The sequence below is a fragment of the Hyla sarda genome, chromosome 1 (assembly GCF_029499605.1).
Source record: "Hyla sarda isolate aHylSar1 chromosome 1, aHylSar1.hap1, whole genome shotgun sequence".
Lineage (NCBI taxonomy): Eukaryota > Metazoa > Chordata > Amphibia > Anura > Hylidae > Hyla > Hyla sarda.
Genome location: NC_079189.1, coordinates 322,580,528 through 322,604,610, shown reverse-complemented (window position 1 = coordinate 322,604,610; position 24,083 = coordinate 322,580,528). Strand labels below are relative to the sequence as shown.

General features: G+C 43.3%; 14 pseudogenes; all 14 read left to right on the top strand.

Annotated features, from left to right (window-relative positions):
• Window positions 1–168: 168 nt before the first annotated feature.
• LOC130341779 (U2 spliceosomal RNA) lies at window positions 169–433 on the top strand (annotated as a pseudogene).
• A 1,475-nt stretch (window positions 434–1,908) lies between these two features.
• LOC130342131 (U2 spliceosomal RNA) lies at window positions 1,909–2,172 on the top strand (annotated as a pseudogene).
• Window positions 2,173–3,642: 1,470 nt separating this feature from the next.
• Window positions 3,643–3,906, top strand: LOC130338305 (U2 spliceosomal RNA; annotated as a pseudogene).
• A 1,467-nt stretch (window positions 3,907–5,373) lies between these two features.
• Window positions 5,374–5,637, top strand: LOC130342382 (U2 spliceosomal RNA; annotated as a pseudogene).
• Window positions 5,638–7,113: 1,476 nt separating this feature from the next.
• Window positions 7,114–7,378, top strand: LOC130340354 (U2 spliceosomal RNA; annotated as a pseudogene).
• A 1,469-nt stretch (window positions 7,379–8,847) lies between these two features.
• On the top strand, window positions 8,848–9,114 carry LOC130341505 (U2 spliceosomal RNA; annotated as a pseudogene).
• A 1,458-nt stretch (window positions 9,115–10,572) lies between these two features.
• Window positions 10,573–10,836, top strand: LOC130339924 (U2 spliceosomal RNA; annotated as a pseudogene).
• A 1,464-nt stretch (window positions 10,837–12,300) lies between these two features.
• LOC130339341 (U2 spliceosomal RNA) lies at window positions 12,301–12,564 on the top strand (annotated as a pseudogene).
• Window positions 12,565–14,028: 1,464 nt separating this feature from the next.
• On the top strand, window positions 14,029–14,294 carry LOC130340644 (U2 spliceosomal RNA; annotated as a pseudogene).
• Window positions 14,295–15,761: 1,467 nt separating this feature from the next.
• On the top strand, window positions 15,762–16,025 carry LOC130339330 (U2 spliceosomal RNA; annotated as a pseudogene).
• A 1,473-nt stretch (window positions 16,026–17,498) lies between these two features.
• On the top strand, window positions 17,499–17,762 carry LOC130341483 (U2 spliceosomal RNA; annotated as a pseudogene).
• A 1,468-nt stretch (window positions 17,763–19,230) lies between these two features.
• Window positions 19,231–19,497, top strand: LOC130342273 (U2 spliceosomal RNA; annotated as a pseudogene).
• A 1,464-nt stretch (window positions 19,498–20,961) lies between these two features.
• LOC130338178 (U2 spliceosomal RNA) lies at window positions 20,962–21,225 on the top strand (annotated as a pseudogene).
• A 1,476-nt stretch (window positions 21,226–22,701) lies between these two features.
• LOC130338073 (U2 spliceosomal RNA) lies at window positions 22,702–22,964 on the top strand (annotated as a pseudogene).
• The last annotated feature ends 1,119 nt before the right edge of the window (window positions 22,965–24,083 follow it).

The window sequence follows — 24,083 nt, the reverse complement described above, 5'->3', positions numbered from 1 at the left end:
AAGTGATGATGTGGGTTTAGCCTGTGCTGTATGTATGTATGGGTGGCTGACTGCCACCCACCCAGAAAGTGTATGGGAGGCTGGTTGGCTGCCAGCCTTCCTTCCATTCCTATGAGTAATGTGAGTGCTCATGAAGGGGACATGGTTGGGTCCACCCCTTTCCCGGTTATCCCCTCTAGGCCTTTTGGCTTAGATCAAGTGTAAAAAAAGAAAGGATCTTGCGACAGATCTCATCCTGAGGCACGTTTTTTTTTTGTGTGAATACTTGCACTTGGGTGACTTGTGAGCACATACTGATACATACGTTCCCTATCTGGGGACCATAAATTAAATGGATTTTTGAGAAAGGGAGCTGATTTGGAAGCTTGCTTCTGTCGCCCTATGCATTGACCCGATGTGGCAGTATCTTTGGGTAGTGAACAGTGCACCACCCCATTCCAGTGTTAAACAAGAAAGATTCTCATTTAATCCTCCGTGGGTGAGAATTTGAGTTTGAGAATTGGAGACCAAAATGATGAGTTGCACTGACTGGTTTATGAACGTCTATTCATTTAGCGTTTTAATGACCATGTTTGCACACTGATTGGTGTAAAAAAATAAAATAAAACTAAATAATAATAATCTAGCACACCTGTGCAGGTTTGACATGACATGACAGGTAGCTGTCTTGTGGGTGGTGCTGAATCCTGTTAAATGACATGAGGGTCTCATGCCTATACACAAGGGTGTGTCATTGCTGTTGCTTGACCATGCATTGGTTTCTGTGGTCAGTGAATGATAAAAACAAAATTTACCATCCATTGATGGATGGGAAATCCGCCATGAGGCATTTGTTTTTAGAAACTGCTGCTCACAACCAATGTTGCAATGGAGTGTCTCCATCTGCTGGTGGTATTGGAAAGGCATTAGTGCTATGACAGGGTCTGAAGAAGAAGAAGAAGAAGAAGAAGAAGACGGAAAAAAATATATATAGAAAGAAAAAGAGAGAGAGAGAGAGAGACTGACTTAGTGAGCGAGTGAGTGAGAGAGTGAGAGTGAGTGAGAGTGAATGAGTGAGTGAGTGATTGAGTGAGTGAGTGAGTGAGTGAGTGAGAACAAATGAGTTAAACAAGTGAGTGAGAGAGATCGAATAAATGAAAGTCTGAATGACAGAAAGAAAAAAGGATGAAGAAAGAAGCATGAAGAAAAAAAATGTATATGGAGTTGCTGACATGAGTGCAATCTACAAAGCCGTTGAGGCTGATCCTCATGGGAGGATTATTGCACCAGGACCCTTAGCACTTTTAAAATGCCATTCAATGCCACGGGCTAGATGTAAACTGCAGATGACCATGTTGTGGTAGTTACCATGGATACCCAAGTGATGTGTGAGCTAACACATAGGCCCAACAGATTCCAAGAAGGCCAGAATCACCAGCGGCACCACCATCGATTGTCAGGTCACCCGGATTCAGCAAATACCAGAGTCCAAAATGATGCAGGTTTATACTGTTAATTTTCAGTTTATCGTTACAGTTGGTGTTATTCCATGTCGGAAGGGACGCAGCTACAGCCAGTGGGGTAACTAGAGACAGGCAGGCAGCTATGTGCAACAAAGGTAGGCGTGTTGTTTTCATATGCAGATCTGAAATATTGTCTTATATGCAAGAGGAGGAGTGATGGGGGTTCAGGCAAAAGCCAGGCTATGGATTGCATTGCTAAATGCTCCATCAGAGTGCAATGGTCGCCTGTCCTTTTTTTAAGTGATGATGTGGGTTTAGCCTGTGCTGTATGTATGTATGGGTGGCTGACTGCCACCCACCCAGAAAGTGTATGGGAGGCTGGTTGGCTGCCAGCCTTCCTTCCATTCCTATGAGTAATGTGAGTGCTCATGAAGGGGACATGGTTGGGTCCACCCCTTTCCCGGTTATCCCCTCTAGGCCTTTTGGCTTAGATCAAGTGTAAAAAAAGAAAGGATCTTGCGACAGATCGCATCCTGAGGCACGTTTTTTTTTGTGTGAATACTTGCACTTGGGTGACTTGTGAGCACATACTGATACATACGTTCCCTATCTGGGGACCATAAATTAAATGGATTTTTGAGAAAGGGAGCTGATTTGGAAGCCTGCTTCTGTCACCCTATGCATTGACCCGATGTGGCAGTATCTTCGGGTAGTGAACAGTGCACCACCCCATTCCAGTGTTAAACAAGAAAGATTCTCATTTAATCCTCCGTGGGTGAGAATTTGAGTTTGAGAATTGGAGACCAAAATGATGAGTTGCACTGACTGGTTTATGAATGTCTATTCATTTAGCGTTTTAATGACCATGTTTGCACACTGATTGGTGTAAAAAAATAAAATAAAACTAAATAATAATAATCTAGCACACCTGTGCAGGTTTGACATGACATGACAGGTAGCTGTCTTGTGGGTGGTGCTGAATCCTGTTAAATGACATGAGGGTCTCATGCCTATACACAAGGGTGTGTCATTGCTGTTGCTTGACCATGCATTGGTTTCTGTGGTCAGTGAATGATAAAAACAAAATTTACCATCCATTGATGGATGGGAAATCCGCCATGAGGCATTTGTTTTTAGAAACTGCTGCTCACAACCAATGTTGCAATGGAGTGTCTCCATCTGCTGGTGGTATTGGAAAGGCATTAGTGCTATGACAGGGTCTGAAGAAGAAGAAGAAGAAGAAGAAGACGGAAAAAAATATATATAAAAAGAAAAAGAGAGAGAGAGAGAGAGACTGACTTAGTGAGCGAGTGAGTGAGAGAGTGAGAGTGAGTGAGAGTGAATGAGTGAGTGAGTGATTGAGTGAGTGAGTGAGTGAGTGAGAACAAATGAGTTAAAGCAAGTGAGTGAGAGAGATCGAATAAATGAAAGTCTGAATGACAGAAAGAAAAAAGGATGAAGAAAGAAGCATGAAGAAAAAAAAATGTATATGGAGTTGCTGACATGAGTGCAATCTACAAAGCCGTTGAGGCTGATCCTCATGGGAGGATTATTGCACCAGGACCCTTAGCACTTTTAAAATGCCATTAAATGCCACGGGCTAGATGTAAACTGCAGATGACCATGTTGTGGTAGTTACCATGGATACCCAAGTGATGTGTGAGCTAACACATAGGCCCAACAGATTCCAAGAAGGCCAGAATCACCAGCGGCACCACCATCGATTGTCAGGTCACCCGGATTCAGCAAATACCAGAGTCCAAAATGATGCAGGTTTATACTGTTAATTTTCAGTTTATCGTTACAGTTGGTGTTATTCCATGTCGGAAGGGACGCAGCTACAGCCAGTGGGGTAACTAGAGACAGGCAGGCAGCTATGTGCAACAAAGGTAGGCGTGTTGTTTTCATATGCAGATCTGAAATATTGTCTTATATGCAAGAGGAGGAGTGATGGGGGTTCAGGCAAAAGCCAGGCTATGGATTGCATTGCTAAATGCTCCATCAGAGTGCAATGGTCGCCTGTCCTTTTTTTAAGTGATGATGTGGGTTTAGCCTGTGCTGTATGTATGTATGGGTGGCTGACTGCCACCCACCCAGAAAGTGTATGGGAGGCTGGTTGGCTGCCAGCCTTCCTTCCATTCCTATGAGTAATGTGAGTGCTCATGAAGGGGACATGGTTGGGTCCACCCCTTTCCCGGTTATCCCCTCTAGGCCTTTTGGCTTAGATCAAGTGTAAAAAAAGAAAGGATCTTGCGACAGATCGCATCCTGAGGCACGTTTTTTTTTGTGTGAATACTTGCACTTGGGTGATTTGTGAGCACATACTGATACATACGTTCCCTATCTGGGGACCATAAATTAAATGGATTTTTGAGAAAGGGAGCTGATTTGGAAGCTTGCTTCTGTCGCCCTATGCATTGACCCGATGTGGCAGTATCTTCGGGTAGTGAACAGTGCACCACCCCATTCCAGTGTTAAACAAGAAAGATTCTCATTTAATCCTCCGTGGGTGAGAATTTGAGTTTGAGAATTGGAGACCAAAATGATGAGTTGCACTAACTGGTTTATGAACGTCTATTCATTTAGCGTTTTAATGACCATGTTTGCACACTGATTGGTGTAAAAAAATAAAATAAAACTAAATAATAATAATCTAGCACACCTGTGCAGGTTTGACATGACATGACAGGTAGCTGTCTTGTGGGTGGTGCTGAATCCTGTTAAATGACATGAGGGTCTCATGCCTATACACAAGGGTGTGTCATTGCTGTTGCTTGACCATGCATTGGTTTCTGTGGTCAGTGAATGATAAAAACAAAATTTACCATCCATTGATGGATGGGAAATCCGCCATGAGGCATTTGTTTTTAGAAACTGCTGCTCACAACCAATGTTGCAATGGAGTGTCTCCATCTGCTGGTGGTATTGGAAAGGCATTAGTGCTATGACAGGGTCTGAAGAAGAAGAAGAAGAAGAAGACGGAAAAAAATATATATAAAAAGAAAAAGAGAGAGAGAGAGAGAGACTGACTTAGTGAGCGAGTGAGTGAGAGAGTGAGAGTGAGTGAGAGTGAATGAGTGAGTGAGTGATTGAGTGAGTGAGTGAGTGAGTGAGAACAAATGAGTTAAAGCAAGTGAGTGAGAGAGATCGAATGAATGAAAGTCTGAATGACAGAAAGAAAAAAGGATGAAGAAAGAAGCATGAAGAAAAAAAAATGTATATGGAGTTGCTGACATGAGTGCAATCTACAAAGCCGTTGAGGCTGATCCTCATGGGAGGATTATTGCACCAGGACCCTTAGCACTTTTAAAATGCCATTCAATGCCACGGGCTAGATGTAAACTGCAGATGACCATGTTGTGGTAGTTACCATGGATACCCAAGTGATGTGTGAGCTAACACATAGGCCCAACAGATTCCAAGAAGGCCAGAATCACCAGCGGCACCACCATCGATTGTCAGGTCACCCGGATTCAGCAAATACCAGAGTCCAAAATGATGCAGGTTTATACTGTTAATTTTCAGTTTATCGTTACAGTTGGTGTTATTCCATGTCGGAAGGGACGCAGCTACAGCCAGTGGGGTAACTAGAGACAGGCAGGCAGCTATGTGCAACAAAGGTAGGCGTGTTGTTTTCATATGCAGATCTGAAATATTGTCTTATATGCAAGAGGAGGAGTGATGGGGGTTCAGGCAAAAGCCAGGCTATGGATTGCATTGCTAAATGCTCCATCAGAGTGCAATGGTCGCCTGTCCTTTTTTTAAGTGATGATGTGGGTTTAGCCTGTGCTGTATGTATGTATGGGTGGCTGACTGCCACCCACCCAGAAAGTGTATGGGAGGCTGGTTGGCTGCCAGCCTTCCTTCCATTCCTATGAGTAATGTGAGTGCTCATGAAGGGGACATGGTTGGGTCCACCCCTTTCCCGGTTATCCCCTCTAGGCCTTTTGGCTTAGATCAAGTGTAAAAAAAGAAAGGATCTTGCGACAGATCGCATCCTGAGGCACGTTTTTTTTTTGTGTGAATACTTGCACTTGGGTGACTTGTGAGCACATACTGATACATACGTTCCCTATCTGGGGACCATAAATTAAATGGATTTTTGAGAAAGGGAGCTGATTTGGAACTTGCTTCTGTCGCCCTATGCATTGACCCGATGTGGCAGTATCTTCGGGTAGTGAACAGTGCACCACCCCATTCCAGTGTTAAACAAGAAAGATTCTCATTTAATCCTCCGTGGGTGAGAATTTGAGTTTGAGAATTGGAGACCAAAATGATGAGTTGCACTGACTGGTTTATGAACGTCTATTCATTTAGCGTTTTAATGACCATGTTTGCACACTGATTGGTGTAAAAAAATAAAATAAAACTAAATAATAATAATCTAGCACACCTGTGCAGGTTTGACATGACATGACAGGTAGCTGTCTTGTGGGTGGTGCTGAATCCTGTTAAATGACATGAGGGTCTCATGCCTATACACAAGGGTGTGTCATTGCTGTTGCTTGACCATGCATTGGTTTCTGTGGTCAGTGAATGATAAAAACAAAATTTACCATCCATTGATGGATGGGAAATCCGCCATGAGGCATTTGTTTTTAGAAACTGCTGCTCACAACCAATGTTGCAATGGAGTGTCTCCATCTGCTGGTGGTATTGGAAAGGCATTAGTGCTATGACAGGGTCTGAAGAAGAAGAAGAGGAAGAAGAAGACGGAAAAAAATATATATAAAAAGAAAAAGAGAGAGAGAGAGAGAGAGACTGACTTAGTGAGCGAGTGAGTGAGAGAGTGAGAGTGAGTGAGAGTGAATGAGTGAGTAAGTGATTGAGTGAGTGAGTGAGTGAGTGAGTGAGAACAAATGAGTTAAAGCAAGTGAGTGAGAGAGATCGAATGAATGAAAGTCTGAATGACAGAAAGAAAAAAGGATGAAGAAAGAAGCATGAAGAAAAAAAAATGTATATGGAGTTGCTGACATGAGTGCAATCTACAAAGCCGTTGAGGCTGATCCTCATGGGAGGATTATTGCACCAGGACCCTTAGCACTTTTAAAATGCCATTCAATGCCACGGGCTAGATGTAAACTGCAGATGACCATGTTGTGGTAGTTACCATGGATACCCAAGTGATGTGTGAGCTAACACATAGGCCCAACAGATTCCAAGAAGGCCAGAATCACCAGCGGCACCACCATCGATTGTCAGGTCACCCGGATTCAGCAAATACCAGAGTCCAAAATGATGCAGGTTTATACTGTTAATTTTCAGTTTATCGTTACAGTTGGTGTTATTCCATGTCGGAAGGGACGCAGCTACAGCCAGTGGGGTAACTAGAGACAGGCAGGCAGCTATGTGCAACAAAGGTAGGCGTGTTGTTTTCATATGCAGATCTGAAAAATTGTCTTATATGCAAGAGGAGGAGTGATGGGGGTTCAGGCAAAAGCCAGGCTATGGATTGCATTGCTAAATGCTCCATCAGAGTGCAATGGTCGCCTGTCCTTTTTTTAAGTGATGATGTGGGTTTAGCCTGTGCTGTATGTATGTATGGGTGGCTGACTGCCACCCACCCAGAAAGTGTATGGGAGGCTGGTTGGCTGCCAGCCTTCCTTCCATTCCTATGAGTAATGTGAGTGCTCATGAAGGGGACATGGTTGGGTCCACCCCTTTCCCGGTTATCCCCTCTAGGCCTTTTGGCTTAGATCAAGTGTAAAAAAAGAAAGGATCTTGCGACAGATCGCATCCTGAGGCACGTTTTTTTTTTGTGTGAATACTTGCACTTGGGTGACTTGTGAGCACATACTGATACATACGTTCCCTATCTGGGGACCATAAATTAAATGGATTTTTGAGAAAGGGAGCTGATTTGGAAGCTTGCTTCTGTCGCCCTATGCATTGACCCGATGTGGCAGTATCTTCGGGTAGTGAACAGTGCACCACCCCATTCCAGTGTTAAACAAGAAAGATTCTCATTTAATCCTCCGTGGGTGAGAATTTGAGTTTGAGAATTGGAGACCAAAATGATGAGTTGCACTGACTGGTTTATGAACGTCTATTCATTTAGCGTTTTAATGACCATGTTTGCACACTGATTGGTGTAAAAAAATAAAATAAAACTAAATAATAATAATCTAGCACACCTGTGCAGGTTTGACATGACATGACAGGTAGCTGTCTTGTGGGTGGTGCTGAATCCTGTTAAATGACATGAGGGTCTCATGCCTATACACAAGGGTGTGTCATTGCTGTTGCTTGACCATGCATTGGTTTCTGTGGTCAGTGAATGATAAAAACAAAATTTACCATCCATTGATGGATGGGAAATCCGCCATGAGGCATTTGTTTTTAGAAACTGCTGCTCACAACCAATGTTGCAATGGAGTGTCTCCATCTGCTGGTGGTATTGGAAAGGCATTAGTGCTATGACAGGGTCTGAAGAAGAAGAAGAAGAAGAAGAAGAAGACGGAAAAAAATATATATAAAAAGAAAAAGAGAGAGAGAGAGAGAGACTGACTTAGTGAGCGAGTGAGTGAGAGAGTGAGAGTGAGTGAGAGTGAATGAGTGAGTGAGTGATTGAGTGAGTGAGTGAGTGAGAACAAATGAGTTAAAGCAAGTGAGTGAGAGAGATCGAATGAATGAAAGTCTGAATGACAGAAAGAAAAAAGGATGAAGAAAGAAGCATGAAGAAAAAAAAATGTATATGGAGTTGCTGACATGAGTGCAATCTACAAAGCCGTTGAGGCTGATCCTCATGGGAGGATTATTGCACCAGGACCCTTAGCACTTTTAAAATGCCATTCAATGCCACGGGCTAGATGTAAACTGCAGATGACCATGTTGTGGTAGTTACCATGGATACCCAAGTGATGTGTGAGCTAACACATAGGCCCAACAGATTCCAAGAAGGCCAGAATCACCAGCGGCACCACCATCGATTGTCAGGTCACCCGGATTCAGCAAATACCAGAGTCCAAAATGATGCAGGTTTATACTGTTAATTTTCAGTTTATCGTTACAGTTGGTGTTATTCCATGTCGGAAGGGACGCAGCTACAGCCAGTGGGGTAACTAGAGACAGGCAGGCAGCTATGTGCAACAAAGGTAGGCGTGTTGTTTTCATATGCAGATCTGAAATATTGTCTTATATGCAAGAGGAGGAGTGATGGGGGTTCAGGCAAAAGCCAGGCTATGGATTGCATTGCTAAATGCTCCATCAGAGTGCAATGGTCGCCTGTCCTTTTTTTAAGTGATGATGTGGGTTTAGCCTGTGCTGTATGTATGTATGGGTGGCTGACTGCCACCCACCCAGAAAGTGTATGGGAGGCTGGTTGGCTGCCAGCCTTCCTTCCATTCCTATGAGTAATGTGAGTGCTCATGAAGGGGACATGGTTGGGTCCACCCCTTTCCCGGTTATCCCCTCTAGGCCTTTTGGCTTAGATCAAGTGTAAAAAAAGAAAGGATCTTGCGACAGATCGCATCCTGAGGCACGTTTTTTTTTTTTGTGTGAATACTTGCACTTGGGTGACTTGTGAGCACATACTGATACATACATTCCCTATCTGGGGACCATAAATTAAATGGATTTTTGAGAAAGGGAGCTGATTTGGAAGCTTGCTTCTGTCGCCCTATGCATTGACCCGATGTGGCAGTATCTTCGGGTAGTGAACAGTGCACCACCCCATTCCAGTGTTAAACAAGAAAGATTCTCATTTAATCCTCCGTGGGTGAGAATTTGAGTTTGAGAATTGGAGACCAAAATGATGAGTTGCACTGACTGGTTTATGAACGTCTATTCATTTAGCGTTTTAATGACCATGTTTGCACACTGATTGGTGTAAAAAAATAAAATAAAACTAAATAATAATAATCTAGCACACCTGTGCAGGTTTGACATGACATGACAGGTAGCTGTCTTGTGGGTGGTGCTGAATCCTGTTAAATGACATGAGGGTCTCATGCCTATACACAAGGGTGTGTCATTGCTGTTGCTTGACCATGCATTGGTTTCTGTGGTCAGTGAATGATAAAAACAAAATTTACCATCCATTGATGGATGGGAAATCCGCCATGAGGCATTTGTTTTTAGAAACTGCTGCTCACAACCAATGTTGCAATGGAGTGTCTCCATCTGCTGGTGGTATTGGAAAGGCATTAGTGCTATGACAGGGTCTGAAGAAGAAGAAGAAGAAGACGGAAAAAAATATATATAAAAAGAAAAAGAGAGAGAGAGAGAGACTGACTTAGTGAGCGAGTGAGTGAGAGAGTGAGAGTGAGTGAGAGTGAATGAGTGAGTGAGTGATTGAGTGAGTGAGTGAGTGAGTGAGAACAAATGAGTTAAAGCAAGTGAGTGAGAGAGATCGAATGAATGAAAGTCTGAATGACAGAAAGAAAAAAGGATGAAGAAAGAAGCATGAAGAAAAAAAAATGTATATGGAGTTGCTGACATGAGTGCAATCTACAAAGCCGTTGAGGCTGATCCTCATGGGAGGATTATTGCACCAGGACCCTTAGCACTTTTAAAATGCCATTCAATGCCACGGGCTAGATGTAAACTGCAGATGACCATGTTGTGGTAGTTACCATGGATACCCAAGTGATGTGTGAGCTAACACATAGGCCCAACAGATTCCAAGAAGGCCAGAATCACCAGCGGCACCACCATCGATTGTCAGGTCACCCGGATTCAGCAAATACCAGAGTCCAAAATGATGCAGGTTTATACTGTTAATTTTCAGTTTATCGTTACAGTTGGTGTTATTCCATGTCGGAAGGGACGCAGCTACAGCCAGTGGGGTAACTAGAGACAGGCAGGCAGCTATGTGCAACAAAGGTAGGCGTGTTGTTTTCATATGCAGATCTGAAATATTGTCTTATATGCAAGAGGAGGAGTGATGGGGGTTCATGCAAAAGCCAGGCTATGGATTGCATTGCTAAATGCTCCATCAGAGTGCAATGGTCGCCTGTCCTTTTTTTAAGTGATGATGTGGGTTTAGCCTGTGCTGTATGTATGGGTGGCTGACTGCCACCCACCCAGAGAGTGTATGGGAGTCTGGTTGGCTGCCAGCCTTCCTTCCATTCCTATGAGTAATGTGAGTGCTCATGAAGGGGACATGGTTGGGTCCACCCCTTTCCCGGTTATCCCCTCTAGGCCTTTTGGCTTAGATCAAGTGTAAAAAAAGAAAGGATCTTGCGACAGATCGCATTCTGAGGCACGTTTTTTTTTGTGTGAATACTTGCACTTGGGTGACTTGTGAGCACATACTGATACATACGTTCCCTATCTGGGGACCATAAATTAAATGGATTTTTGAGAAAGGGAGCTGATTTGGAAGCTTGCTTCTGTCGCCCTATGCATTGACCCGATGTGGCAGTATCTTCGGGTAGTGAACAGTGCACCACCCCATTCCAGTGTTAAACAAGAAAGATTCTCATTTAATCCTCCGTGGGTGAGAATTTGAGTTTGAGAATTGGAGACCAAAATGATGAGTTGCACTGACTGGTTTATGAACGTCTATTCATTTAGCGTTTTAATGACCATGTTTGCACACTGATTGGTGTAAAAAAATAAAATAAAACTAAATAATAATAATCTAGCACACCTGTGCAGGTTTGACATGACATGACAGGTAGCTGTCTTGTGGGTGGTGCTGAATCCTGTTAAATGACATGAGGGTCTCATGCCTATACACAAGGGTGTGTCATTGCTGTTGCTTGACCATGCATTGGTTTCTGTGGTCAGTGAATGATAAAAACAAAATTTACCATCCATTGATGGATGGGAAATCCGCCATGAGGCATTTGTTTTTAGAAACTGCTGCTCACAACCAATGTTGCAATGGAGTGTCTCCATCTGCTGGTGGTATTGGAAAGGCATTAGTGCTATGACAGGGTCTGAAGAAGAAGAAGAAGAAGACGGAAAAAAATATATATAAAAAGAAAAAGAGAGAGAGAGAGACTGACTTAGTGAGCGAGTGAGTGAGAGAGTGAGAGTGAGTGAGAGTGAATGAGTGAGTGAGTGATTGAGTGAGTGAGTGAGTGAGTGAGAACAAATGAGTTAAAGCAAGTGAGTGAGAGAGATCGAATGAATGAAAGTCTGAATGACAGAAAGAAAAAAGGATGAAGAAAGAAGCATGAAGAAAAAAAAATGTATATGGAGTTGCTGACATGAGTGCAATCTACAAAGCCGTTGAGGCTGATCCTCATGGGAGGATTATTGCACCAGGACCCTTAGCACTTTTAAAATGCCATTCAATGCCACGGGCTAGATGTAAACTGCAGATGACCATGTTGTGGTAGTTACCATGGATACCCAAGTGATGTGTGAGCTAACACATAGGCCCAACAGATTCCAAGAAGGCCAGAATCACCAGCGGCACCACCATCGATTGTCAGGTCACCCGGATTCAGCAAATACCAGAGTCCAAAATGATGCAGGTTTATACTGTTAATTTTCAGTTTATCGTTACAGTTGGTGTTATTCCATGTCGGAAGGGACGCAGCTACAGCCAGTGGGGTAACTAGAGACAGGCAGGCAGCTATGTGCAACAAAGGTAGGCGTGTTGTTTTCATATGCAGATCTGAAATATTGTCTTATATGCAAGAGGAGGAGTGATGGGGGTTCAGGCAAAAGCCAGGCTATGGATTGCATTGCTAAATGCTCCATCAGAGTGCAATGGTCGCCTGTCCTTTTTTTAAGTGATGATGTGGGTTTAGCCTGTGCTGTATGTATGTATGTATGGGTGGCTGACTGCCACCCACCCAGAGAGTGTATGGGAGTCTGGTTGGCTGCCAGCCTTCCTTCCATTCCTATGAGTAATGTGAGTGCTCATGAAGGGGACATGGTTGGGTCCACCCCTTTCCCGGTTATCCCCTCTAGGCCTTTTGGCTTAGATCAAGTGTAAAAAAAGAAAGGATCTTGCGACAGATCGCATCCTGAGGCACGTTTTTTTTTGTGTGAATACTTGCACTTGGGTGACTTGTGAGCACATACTGATACATACGTTCCCTATCTGGGGACCATAAATTAAATGGATTTTTGAGAAAGGGAGCTGATTTGGAAGCTTGCTTCTGTCGCCCTATGCATTGACCCGATGTGGCAGTATCTTCGGGTAGTGAACAGTGCACCACCCCATTCCAGTGTTAAACAAGAAAGATTCTCATTTAATCCTCCGTGGGTGAGAATTTGAGTTTGAGAATTGGAGACCAAAATGATGAGTTGCACTGACTGGTTTATGAACGTCTATTCATTTAGCGTTTTAATGACCATGTTTGCACACTGATTGGTGTAAAAAAATAAAATAAAACTAAATAATAATAATCTAGCACACCTGTGCAGGTTTGACATGACATGACAGGTAGCTGTCTTGTGGGTGGTGCTGAATCCTGTTAAATGACATGAGGGTCTCATGCCTATACACAAGGGTGTGTCATTGCTGTTGCTTGACCATGCATTGGTTTCTGTGGTCAGTGAATGATAAAAACAAAATTTACCATCCATTGATGGATGGGAAATCCGCCATGAGGCATTTGTTTTTAGAAACAGCTGCTCACAACCAATGTTGCAATGGAGTGTCTCCATCTGCTGGTGGTATTGGAAAGGCATTAGTGCTATGACAGGGTCTGAAGAAGAAGAAGACGGAAAAAAATATATATAAAAAGAAAAAGAGAGAGAGAGAGAGACTGACTTAGTGAGCGAGTGAGTGAGAGAGTGAGAGTGAGTGAGAGTGAATGAGTGAGTGAGTGATTGAGTGAGTGAGTGAGTGAGTGAGTGAGAACAAATGAGTTAAAGCAAGTGAGTGAGAGAGATCGAATGAATGAAAGTCTGAATGACAGAAAGAAAAAAGGATGAAGAAAGAAGCATGAAGAAAAAAAAATGTATATGGAGTTGCTGACATGAGTGCAATCTACAAAGCCGTTGAGGCTGATCCTTATGGGAGGATTATTGCACCAGGACCCTTAGCACTTTTAAAATGCCATTCAATGCCACGGGCTAGATGTAAACTGCAGATGACCATGTTGTGGTAGTTACCATGGATACCCAAGTGATGTGTGAGCTAACACATAGGCCCAACAGATTCCAAGAAGGCCAGAATCACCAGCGGCACCACCATCGATTGTCAGGTCACCCGGATTCAGCAAATACCAGAGTCCAAAATGATGCAGGTTTATACTGTTAATTTTCAGTTTATCGTTACAGTTGGTGTTATTCCATGTCGGAAGGGACGCAGCTACAGCCAGTGGGGTAACTAGAGACAGGCAGGCAGCTATGTGCAATAAAGGTAGGCATGTTGTTTTCATATGCAGATCTGAAATATTGTCTTATATGCAAGAGGAGGAGTGATGGGGGTTCAGGCAAAAGCCAGACTATGGATTGCATTGCTAAATGCTTCATCAGAGTGCAATGGTCGCCTGTCCTTTTTTTAAGTGATGATGTGGGTTTAGCCTGTGCTGTATGTATGTATGTATGGGTGGCTGACTGCCACCCACCCAGAGAGTGTATGGGAGTCTGGTTGGCTGCCAGCCTTCCTTCCATTCCTATGAGTAATGTGAGTGCTCATGAAGGGGACATGGTTGGGTCCACCCCTTTCCCGGTTATCCCCTCTAGGCCTTTTGGCTTAGATCAAGTGTAAAAAAAGAAAGGATCTTGCGACAGATTGCATCCTGAGGCACATTTTTTTTTTTGTGTGAATACTTGCACTTGGGTGACTTGTGAGCACATACTGATACATACGTTCCCTATCTGGGGACCATAAATTAAATGGATTTTTGAGAAAGGGAGCTGATTTGGAAGCTTGCTTCTGTCGCCCTATGCATTGACCCGATGTGGCAGTATCTTCGGGTAGTGAACAGTGCACCACCCCATTCCAGTGTTAAACAAGAAAGATTCTCATTTAATCCTCCGTGGGTGAGAATTTGAGTTTGAGAATTGGAGACCAAAATGATGAGTTGCACTGACTGGTTTATGAACGTCTATTCATTTAGCGTTTTAATGACCATGTTTGCACACTGATTGGTGTAAAAAAATAAAATAAAACTAAATAATAATAATCTAGCACACCTGTGCAGGTTTGACATGACATGACAGGTAGCTGTCTTGTGGGTGGTGCTGAATCCTGTTAAATGACATGAGGGTCTCATGCCTATACACAAGGGTGTGTCATTGCTGTTGCTTGACCATGCATTGGTTTCTGTGGTCAGTGAATGATAAAAACAAAATTTACCATCCATTGATGGATGGGAAATCCGCCATGAGGCATTTGTTTTTAGAAACTGCTGCTCACAACCAATGTTGCAATGGAGTGTCTCCATCTGCTGGTGGTATTGGAAAGGCATTAGTGCTATGACAGGGTCTGAAGAAGAAGAAGAAGAAGACGGAAAAAAATATATATAAAAAGAAAAAGAGAGAGAGAGAGAGACTGACTTAGTGAGCGAGTGAGTGAGAGAGTGAGAGTGAGTGAGAGTGAATGAGTGAGTGAGTGATTGAGTGAGTGAGTGAGTGAGTGAGAACAAATGAGTTAAAGCAAGTGAGTGAGAGAGATCGAATGAATGAAAGTCTGAATGACAGAAAGAAAAAAGGATGAAGAAAGAAGCATGAAGAAAAAAAAATGTATATGGAGTTGCTGACATGAGTGCAATCTACAAAGCCGTTGAGGCTGATCCTCATGGGAGGATTATTGCACCAGGACCCTTAGCACTTTTAAAATGCCATTCAATGCCACGGGCTAGATGTAAACTGCAGATGACCATGTTGTGGTAGTTACCATGGATACCCAAGTGATGTGTGAGCTAACACATAGGCCCAACAGATTCCAAGAAGGCCAGAATCACCAGCGGCACCACCATCGATTGTCAGGTCACCCGGATTCAGCAAATACCAGAGTCCAAAATGATGCAGGTTTATACTGTTAATTTTCAGTTTATCGTTACAGTTGGTGTTATTCCATGTCGGAAGGGACGCAGCTACAGCCAGTGGGGTAACTAGAGACAGGCAGGCAGCTATGTGCAATAAAGGTAGGCGTGTTGTTTTCATATGCAGATCTGAAATATTGTCTTATATGCAAGAGGAGGAGTGATGGGGGTTCAGGCAAAAGCCAGACTATGGATTGCATTGCTAAATGCTTCATCAGAGTGCAATGGTCGCCTGTCCTTTTTTTTAAGTGATGATGTGGGTTTAGCCTGTGCTGTATGTATGTATGTATGGGTGGCTGACTGCCACCCACCCAGAGAGTGTATGGGAGTCTGGTTGGCTGCCAGCCTTCCTTCCATTCCTATGAGTAATGTGAGTGCTCATGAAGGGGACATGGTTGGGTCCACCCCTTTCCCGGTTATCCCCTCTAGGCCTTTTGGCTTAGATCAAGTGTAAAAAAAGAAAGGATCTTGCGACAGATCGCATCCTGAGGCACGTTTTTTTTTGTGTGAATACTTGCACTTGGGTGACTTGTGAGCACATACTGATACATACGTTCCCTATCTGGGGACCATAAATTAAATGGATTTTTGAGAAAGGGAGCTGATTTGGAAGCTTGCTTCTGTCGCCCTATGCATTGACCCGATGTGGCAGTATCTTCGGGTAGTGAACAGTGCACCACCCCATTCCAGTGTTAAACAAGAAAGATTCTCATTTAATCCTCCGTGGGTGAGAATTTGAGTTTGAGAATTGGAGACCAAAATGATGAGTTGCACTGACTGGTTTATGAACGTCTATTCATTTAGCGTTTTAATGACCATGTTTGCACACTGATTGGTGTAAAAAAATAAAATAAAACTAAATAATAATAATCTAGCACACCTGTGCAGGTTTGACATGACATGACAGGTAGCTGTCTTGTGGGTGGTGCTGAATCCTGTTAAATGACATGAGGGTCTCATGCCTATACACAAGGGTGTGTCATTGCTGTTGCTTGACCATGCATTGGTTTCTGTGGTCAGTGAATGATAAAAACAAAATTTACCATCCATTGATGGATGGGAAATCCGCCATGAGGCATTTGTTTTTAGAAACTGCTGCTCACAACCAATGTTGCAATGGAGTGTCTCCATCTGCTGGTGGTATTGGAAAGGCATTAGTGCTATGACAGGGTCTGAAGAAGAAGAAGAAGAAGACGGAAAAAAATATATATAAAAAGAAAAAGAGAGAGAGAGAGAGAGACTGACTTAGTGAGCGAGTGAGTGAGAGAGTGAGAGTGAGTGAGAGTGAATGAGTGAGTGAGTGATTGAGTGAGTGAGTGAGTGAGTGAGTGAGAACAAATGAGTTAAAGCAAGTGAGTGAGAGAGATCGAATGAATGAAAGTCTGAATGACAGAAAGAAAAAAGGATGAAGAAAGAAGCATGAAGAAAAAAAAATGTATATGGAGTTGCTGACATGAGTGCAATCTACAAAGCCGTTGAGGCTGATCCTCATGGGAGGATTATTGCACCAGGACCCTTAGCACTTTTAAAATGCCATTCAATGCCACGGGCTAGATGTAAACTGCAGATGACCATGTTGTGGTAGTTACCATGGATACCCAAGTGATGTGTGAGCTAACACATAGGCCCAACAGATTCCAAGAAGGCCAGAATCACCAGCGGCACCACCATCGATTGTCAGGTCACCCGGATTCAGCAAATACCAGAGTCCAAAATGATGCAGGTTTATACTGTTAATTTTCAGTTTATCGTTACAGTTGGTGTTATTCCATGTCGGAAGGGACGCAGCTACAGCCAGTGGGGTAACTAGAGACAGGCAGGCAGCTATGTGCAACAAAGGTAGGCGTGTTGTTTTCATATGCAGATCTGAAATATTGTCTTATATGCAAGAGGAGGAGTGATGGGGGTTCAGGCAAAAGCCAGGCTATGGATTGCATTGCTAAATGCTCCATCAGAGTGCAATGGTCGCCTGTCCTTTTTTTTAAGTGATGATGTGGGTTTAGCCTGTGCTGTATGTATGTATGTATGGGTGGCTGACTGCCACCCACCCAGAGAGTGTATGGGAGGCTGGTTGGCTGCCAGCCTTCCTTCCATTCCTATGAGTAATGTGAGTGCTCATGAAGGGGACATGGTTGGGTCCACCCCTTTCCCGGTTATCCCATCTAGGCCTTTTGGCTTAGATCAAGTGTAAAAAAAGAAAGGATCTTGCGACAGATCGCATCCTGAGGCACGTTTTTTTTTGTGTGAATACTTGCACTTGGGTGACTTGTGAGCACATACTGATACATACGTTCCCTATCTGGGGACCATAAATTAAATGGATTTTTGAGAAAGGGAGCTGATTTGGAAGCTTGCTTCTGTCGCCCTATGCATTGACCTGATGTGGCAGTATCTTCGGGTAATGAACAGTGCACCACCCCATTCCAGTGTTAAACAAGAAAGATTCTCATTTAATCCTCCGTGGGTGAGAATTTGAGTTTGAGAATTGGAGACCAAAATGATGAGTTGCACTGACTGGTTTATGAACGTCTATTCATTTAGCGTTTTAATGACCATGTTTGCACACTGATTGGTGTAAAAAAATAAAATAAAACTAAATAATAATAATCTAGCACACCTGTGCAGGTTTGACATGACATGACAGGTAGCTGTCTTGTGGGTGGTGCTGAATCCTGTTAAATGACATGAGGGTCTCATGCCTATACACAAGGGTGTGTCATTGCTGTTGCTTGACCATGCATTGGTTTCTGTGGTCAGTGAATGATAAAAACAAAATTTACCATCCATTGATGGATGGGAAATCCGCCATGAGGCATTTGTTTTTAGAAACTGCTGCTCACAACCAATGTTGCAATGGAGTGTCTCCATCTGCTGGTGGTATTGGAAAGGCATTAGTGCTATAACAGGGTCTGAAGAAGAAGAAGAAGAAGACGGAAAAAAATATATATAAAAAGAAAAAGAGAGAGAGAGAGAGAGACTGACTTAGTGAGCGAGTGAGTGAGAGAGTGAGAGTGAGTGAGAGTGAATGAGTGAGTGAGTGATTGAGTGAGTGAGTGAGTGAGTGAGAACAAATGAGTTAAAGCAAGTGAGTGAGAGAGATCGAATGAATGAAAGTCTGAATGACAGAAAGAAAAAAGGATGAAGAAAGAAGCATGAAGAAAAAAAAATGTATATGGAGTTGCTGACATGAGTGCAATCTACAAAGCCGTTGAGGCTGATCCTCATGGGAGGATTATTGCACCAGGACCCTTAGCACTTTTAAAATGCCATTCAATGCCACGGGCTAGATGTAAACTGCAGATGACCATGTTGTGGTAGTTACCATGGATACCCAAGTGATGTGTGAGCTAACACATAGGCCCAACAGATTCCAAGAAGGCCAGAATCACCAGCGGCACCACCATCGATTGTCAGGTCACCCGGATTCAGCAAATACCAGAGTCCAAAATGATGCAGGTTTATACTGTTAATTTTCAGTTTATCGTTACAGTTGGTGTTATTCCATGTCGGAAGGGACGCAGCTACAGCCAGTGGGGTAACTAGAGACAGGCAGGCAGCTATGTGCAACAAAGGTAGGCGTGTTGTTTTCATATGCAGATCTGAAATATTGTCTTATATGCAAGAGGAGGAGTGATGGGGGTTCAGGCAAAAGCCAGGCTATGGATTGCATTGCTAAATGCTCCATCAGAGTGCAATGGTCGCCTGTCCTTTTTTTAAGTGATGATGTGGGTTTAGCCTGTGCTGTATGTATGTATGTATGGGTGGCTGACTGCCACCCACCCAGAGAGTGTATGGGAGTCTGGTTGGCTGCCAGCCTTCCTTCCATTCCTATGAGTAATGTGAGTGCTCATGAAGGGGACATGGTTGGGTCCACCCCTTTCCCGGTTATCCCCTCTAGGCCTTTTGGCTTAAATCAAGTGTAAAAAAAGAAAGGATCTTGCGACAGATCGCATCCTGAGGCATGTTTTTTTTTTTTGTGTGAATACTTGCACTTGGGTGATTTGTGAGCACATACTGATACATACGTTCCCTATCTGGGGACCATAAATTAAATGGATTTTTGAGAAAGGGAGCTGATTTGGAAGCTTGCTTCTGTCGCCCTATGCATTGACCCGATGTGGCAGTATCTTCGGGTAGTGAACAGTGCACCACCCCATTCCAGTGTTAAACAAGAAAGATTCTCATTTAATCCTCCGTGGGTGAGAATTTGAGTTTGAGAATTGGAGACCAAAATGATGAGTTGCACTGACTGGTTTATGAACGTCTATTCATTTAGCGTTTTAATGACCATGTTTGCACACTGATTGGTGTAAAAAAATAAAATAAAACTAAATAATAATAATCTAGCACACCTGTGCAGGTTTGACATGACATGACAGGTAGCTGTCTTGTGGGTGGTGCTGAATCCTGTTAAATGACATGAGGGTCTCATGCCTATACACAAGGGTGTGTCATTGCTGTTGCTTGACCATGCATTGGTTTCTGTGGTCAGTGAATGATAAAAACAAAATTTACCATCCATTGATGGATGGGAAATCCGCCATGAGGCATTTGTTTTTAGAAACTGCTGCTCACAACCAATGTTGCAATGGAGTGTCTCCATCTGCTGGTGGTATTGGAAAGGCATTAGTGCTATGACAGGGTCTGAAGAAGAAGAAGAAGAAGACGGAAAAAAATATATATAAAAAGAAAAAGAGAGAGAGAGAGAGAGACTGACTTAGTGAGCGAGTGAGTGAGAGAGTGAGAGTGAGTGAGAGTGAATGAGTGAGTGAGTGATTGAGTGAGTGAGTGAGTGAGAACAAATGAGTTAAAGCAAGTGAGTGAGAGAGATCGAATGAATGAAAGTCTGAATGACAGAAAGAAAAAAGGATGAAGAAAGAAGCATGAAGAAAAAAAAATGTATATGGAGTTGCTGACATGAGTGCAATCTACAAAGCCGTTGAGGCTGATCCTCATGGGAGGATTATTGCACCAGGACCCTTAGCACTTTTAAAATGCCATTCAATGCCACGGGCTAGATGTAAACTGCAGATGACCATGTTGTGGTAGTTACCATGGATACCCAAGTGATGTGTGAGCTAACACATAGGCCCAACAGATTCCAAGAAGGCCAGAATCACCAGCGGCACCACCATCGATTGTCAGGTCACCCGGATTCAGCAAATACCAGAGTCCAAAATGATGCAGGTTTATACTGTTAATTTTCAGTTTATCGTTACAGTTGGTGTTATTCCATGTCGGAAGGGACGCAGCTACAGCCAGTGGGGTAACTAGAGACAGGCAGGCAGCTATGTGCAATAAAGGTAGGCGTGTTGTTTTCATATGCAGATCTGAAATATTGTCTTATATGCAAGAGGAGGAGTGATGGGGGTTCAGGCAAAAGCCAGGCTATGGATTGCATTGCTAAATGCTCCATCAGAGTGCAATGGTCGCCTGTCCTTTTTTTAAGTGATGATGTGGGTTTAGCCTGTGCTGTATGTATGTATGTATGGGTGGCTGACTGCCACCCACCCAGAGAGTGTATGGGAGTCTGGTTGGCTGCCAGCCTTCCTTCCATTCCTATGAGTAATGTGAGTGCTCATGAAGGGGACATGGTTGGGTCCACCCCTTTCCCGGTTATCCCCTCTAGGCCTTTTGGCTTAGATCAAGTGTAAAAAAAGAAAAGATCTTGCGACAGATCGCATCCTGAGGCACGTTTTTTTTTGTGTGAATACTTGCACTTGGGTGACTTGTGAGCACATACTGATACATACGTTCCCTATCTGGGGACCATAAATTAAATGGATTTTTGAGAAAGGGAGCTGATTTGGAAGCTTGCTTCTGTCGCCCTATGCATTGACCCGATGTGGCAGTATCTTCGGGTAGTGAACAGTGCACCACCCCATTCCAGTGTTAAACAAGAAAGATTCTCATTTAATCCTCCGTGGGTGAGAATTTGAGTTTGAGAATTGGAGACCAAAATGATGAGTTGCACTGACTGGTTTATGAACGTCTATTCATTTAGCGTTTTAATGACCATGTTTGCACACTGATTGGTGTAAAAAAATAAAATAAAACTAAATAATAATAATCTAGCACACCTGTGCAGGTTTGACATGACATGACAGGTAGCTGTCTTGTGGGTGGTGCTGAATCCTGTTAAATGACATGAGGGTCTCATGCCTATACACAAGGGTGTGTCATTGCTGCTGCTTGACCATGCATTGGTTTCTGTGGTCAGTGAATGATAAAAACAAAATTTACCATCCATTGATGGATGGGAAATCCGCCATGAGGCATTTGTTTTTAGAAACTGCTGCTCACAACCAATGTTGCAATGGAGTGTCTCCATCTGCTGGTGGTATTGGAAAGGCATTAGTGCTATGACAGGGTCTGAAGAAGAAGAAGAAGAAGACGGAAAAAAATATATATAAAAAGAAAAAGAGAGAGAGAGAGAGAGAGAGACTGACTTAGTGAGCGAGTGAGTGAGAGAGTGAGAGTGAGTGAGAGTGAATGAGTGAGTGAGTGATTGAGTGAGTGAGTGAGTGAGTGAGTGAGAACAAATGAGTTGAAGCAAGTGAGTGAGAGAGATTGAATGAATGAAAGTCTGAATGACAGAAAGAAAAAAGGATGAAGAAAGAAGCATGAAGAAAAAAAAATGTATATGGAGTTGCTGACATGAGTGCAATCTACAAAGCCGTTGAGGCTGATCCTCATGGGAGGATTATTGCACCAGGACCCTTAGCACTTTTAAAATGCCATTCAATGCCACGGGCTAGATGTAAACTGCAGATGACCATGTTGTGGTAGTTACCATGGATACCCAAGTGATGTGTGAGCTAACACATAGGCCCAACAGATTCCAAGAAGGCCAGAATCACCAGCGGCACCACCATCGATTGTCAGGTCACCCGGATTCAGCAAATACCAGAGTCCAAAATGATGCAGGTTTATACTGTTAATTTTCAGTTTATCGTTACAGTTGGTGTTATTCCATGTCGGAAGGGACGCAGCTACAGCCAGTGGGGTAACTAGAGACAGGCAGGCAGCTATGTGCAATAAAGGTAGGCGTGTTGTTTTCATATGCAGATCTGAAATATTGTCTTATATGCAAGAGGAGGAGTGATGGGGGTTCAGGCAAAAGCCAGGCTATGGATTGCATTGCTAAATGCTTCATCAGAGTGCAATGGTCGCCTGTCCTTTTTTTAAGTGATGATGTGGGTTTAGCCTGTGCTGTATGTATGTATGTATGGGTGGCTGACTGCCACCCACCCAGAGAGTGTATGGGAGTCTGGTTGGCTGCCAGCCTTCCTTCCATTCCTATGAGTAATGTGAGTGCTCATGAAGGGGACATGGTTGGGTCCACCCCTTTCCCGGTTATCCCCTCTAGGCCTTTTGGCTTAGATCAAGTGTAAAAAAAGAAAAGATCTTGCGACAGATCGCATCCTGAGGCACGTTTTTTTTGTGTGAATACTTGCACTTGGGTGACTTGTGAGCACATACTGATACATACGTTCCCTATCTGGGGACCATAAATTAAATGGATTTTTGAGAAAGGGAGCTGATTTGGAAGCTTGCTTCTGTCGCCCTATGCATTGACCCGATGTGGCAGTATCTTCGGGTAGTGAACAGTGCACCACCCCATTCCAGTGTTAAACAAGAAAGATTCTCATTTAATCCTCCGTGGGTGAGAATTTGAGTTTGAGAATTGGAGACCAAAATGATGAGTTGCACTGACTGGTTTATGAACGTCTATTCATTTAGCGTTTTAATGACCATGTTTGCACACTGATTGGTGTAAAAAAATAAAATAAAACTAAATAATAATAATCTAGCACACCTGTGCAGGTTTGACATGACATGACAGGTAGCTGTCTTGTGGGTGGTGCTGAATCCTGTTAAATGACATGAGGGTCTCATGCCTATACACAAGGGTGTGTCATTGCTGCTGCTTGACCATGCATTGGTTTCTGTGGTTAGTGAATGATAAAAACAAAATTTACCATCCATTGATGGATGGGAAATCCGCCATGAGGCATTTGTTTTTAGAAACTGCTGCTCACAACCAATGTTGCAATGGAGTGTCTCCATCTGCTGGTGGTATTGGAAAGGCATTAGTGCTATGACAGGGTCTGAAGAAGAAGAAGAAGAAGACGGAAAAAAATATATATAAAAAGAAAAAGAGAGAGAGAGAGAGAGACTGACTTAGTGAGCGAGTGAGTGAGAGAGTGAGAGTGAGTGAGAGTGAATGAGTGATTGAGTGAGTGAGTGAGTGAGTGAGAACAAATGAGTTAAAGCAAGTGAGTGAGAGAGATCGAATGAATGAAAGTCTGAATGACAGAAAGAAAAAAGGATGAAGAAAGAAGCATGAAGAAAAAAAAATGTATATGGAGTTGCTGACATGAGTGCAATCTACAAAGCCGTTGAGGCTGATCCTCATGGGAGGATTATTGCACCAGGACCCTTAGCACTTTTAAAATGCCATTCAATGCCACGGGCTAGATGTAAACTGCAGATGACCATGTTGTGGTAGTTACCATGGATACCCAAGTGATGTGTGAGCTAACACATAGGCCCAACAGATTCCAAGAAGGCCAGAATCACCAGCGGCACCACCATCGATTGTCAGGTCACCCGGATTCAGCAAATACCAGAGTCCAAAATGATGCAGGTTTATACTGTTAATTTTCAGTTTATCGTTACAGTTGGTGTTATTCCATGTCGGAAGGGACGCAGCTACAGCCAGTGGGGTAACTAGAGA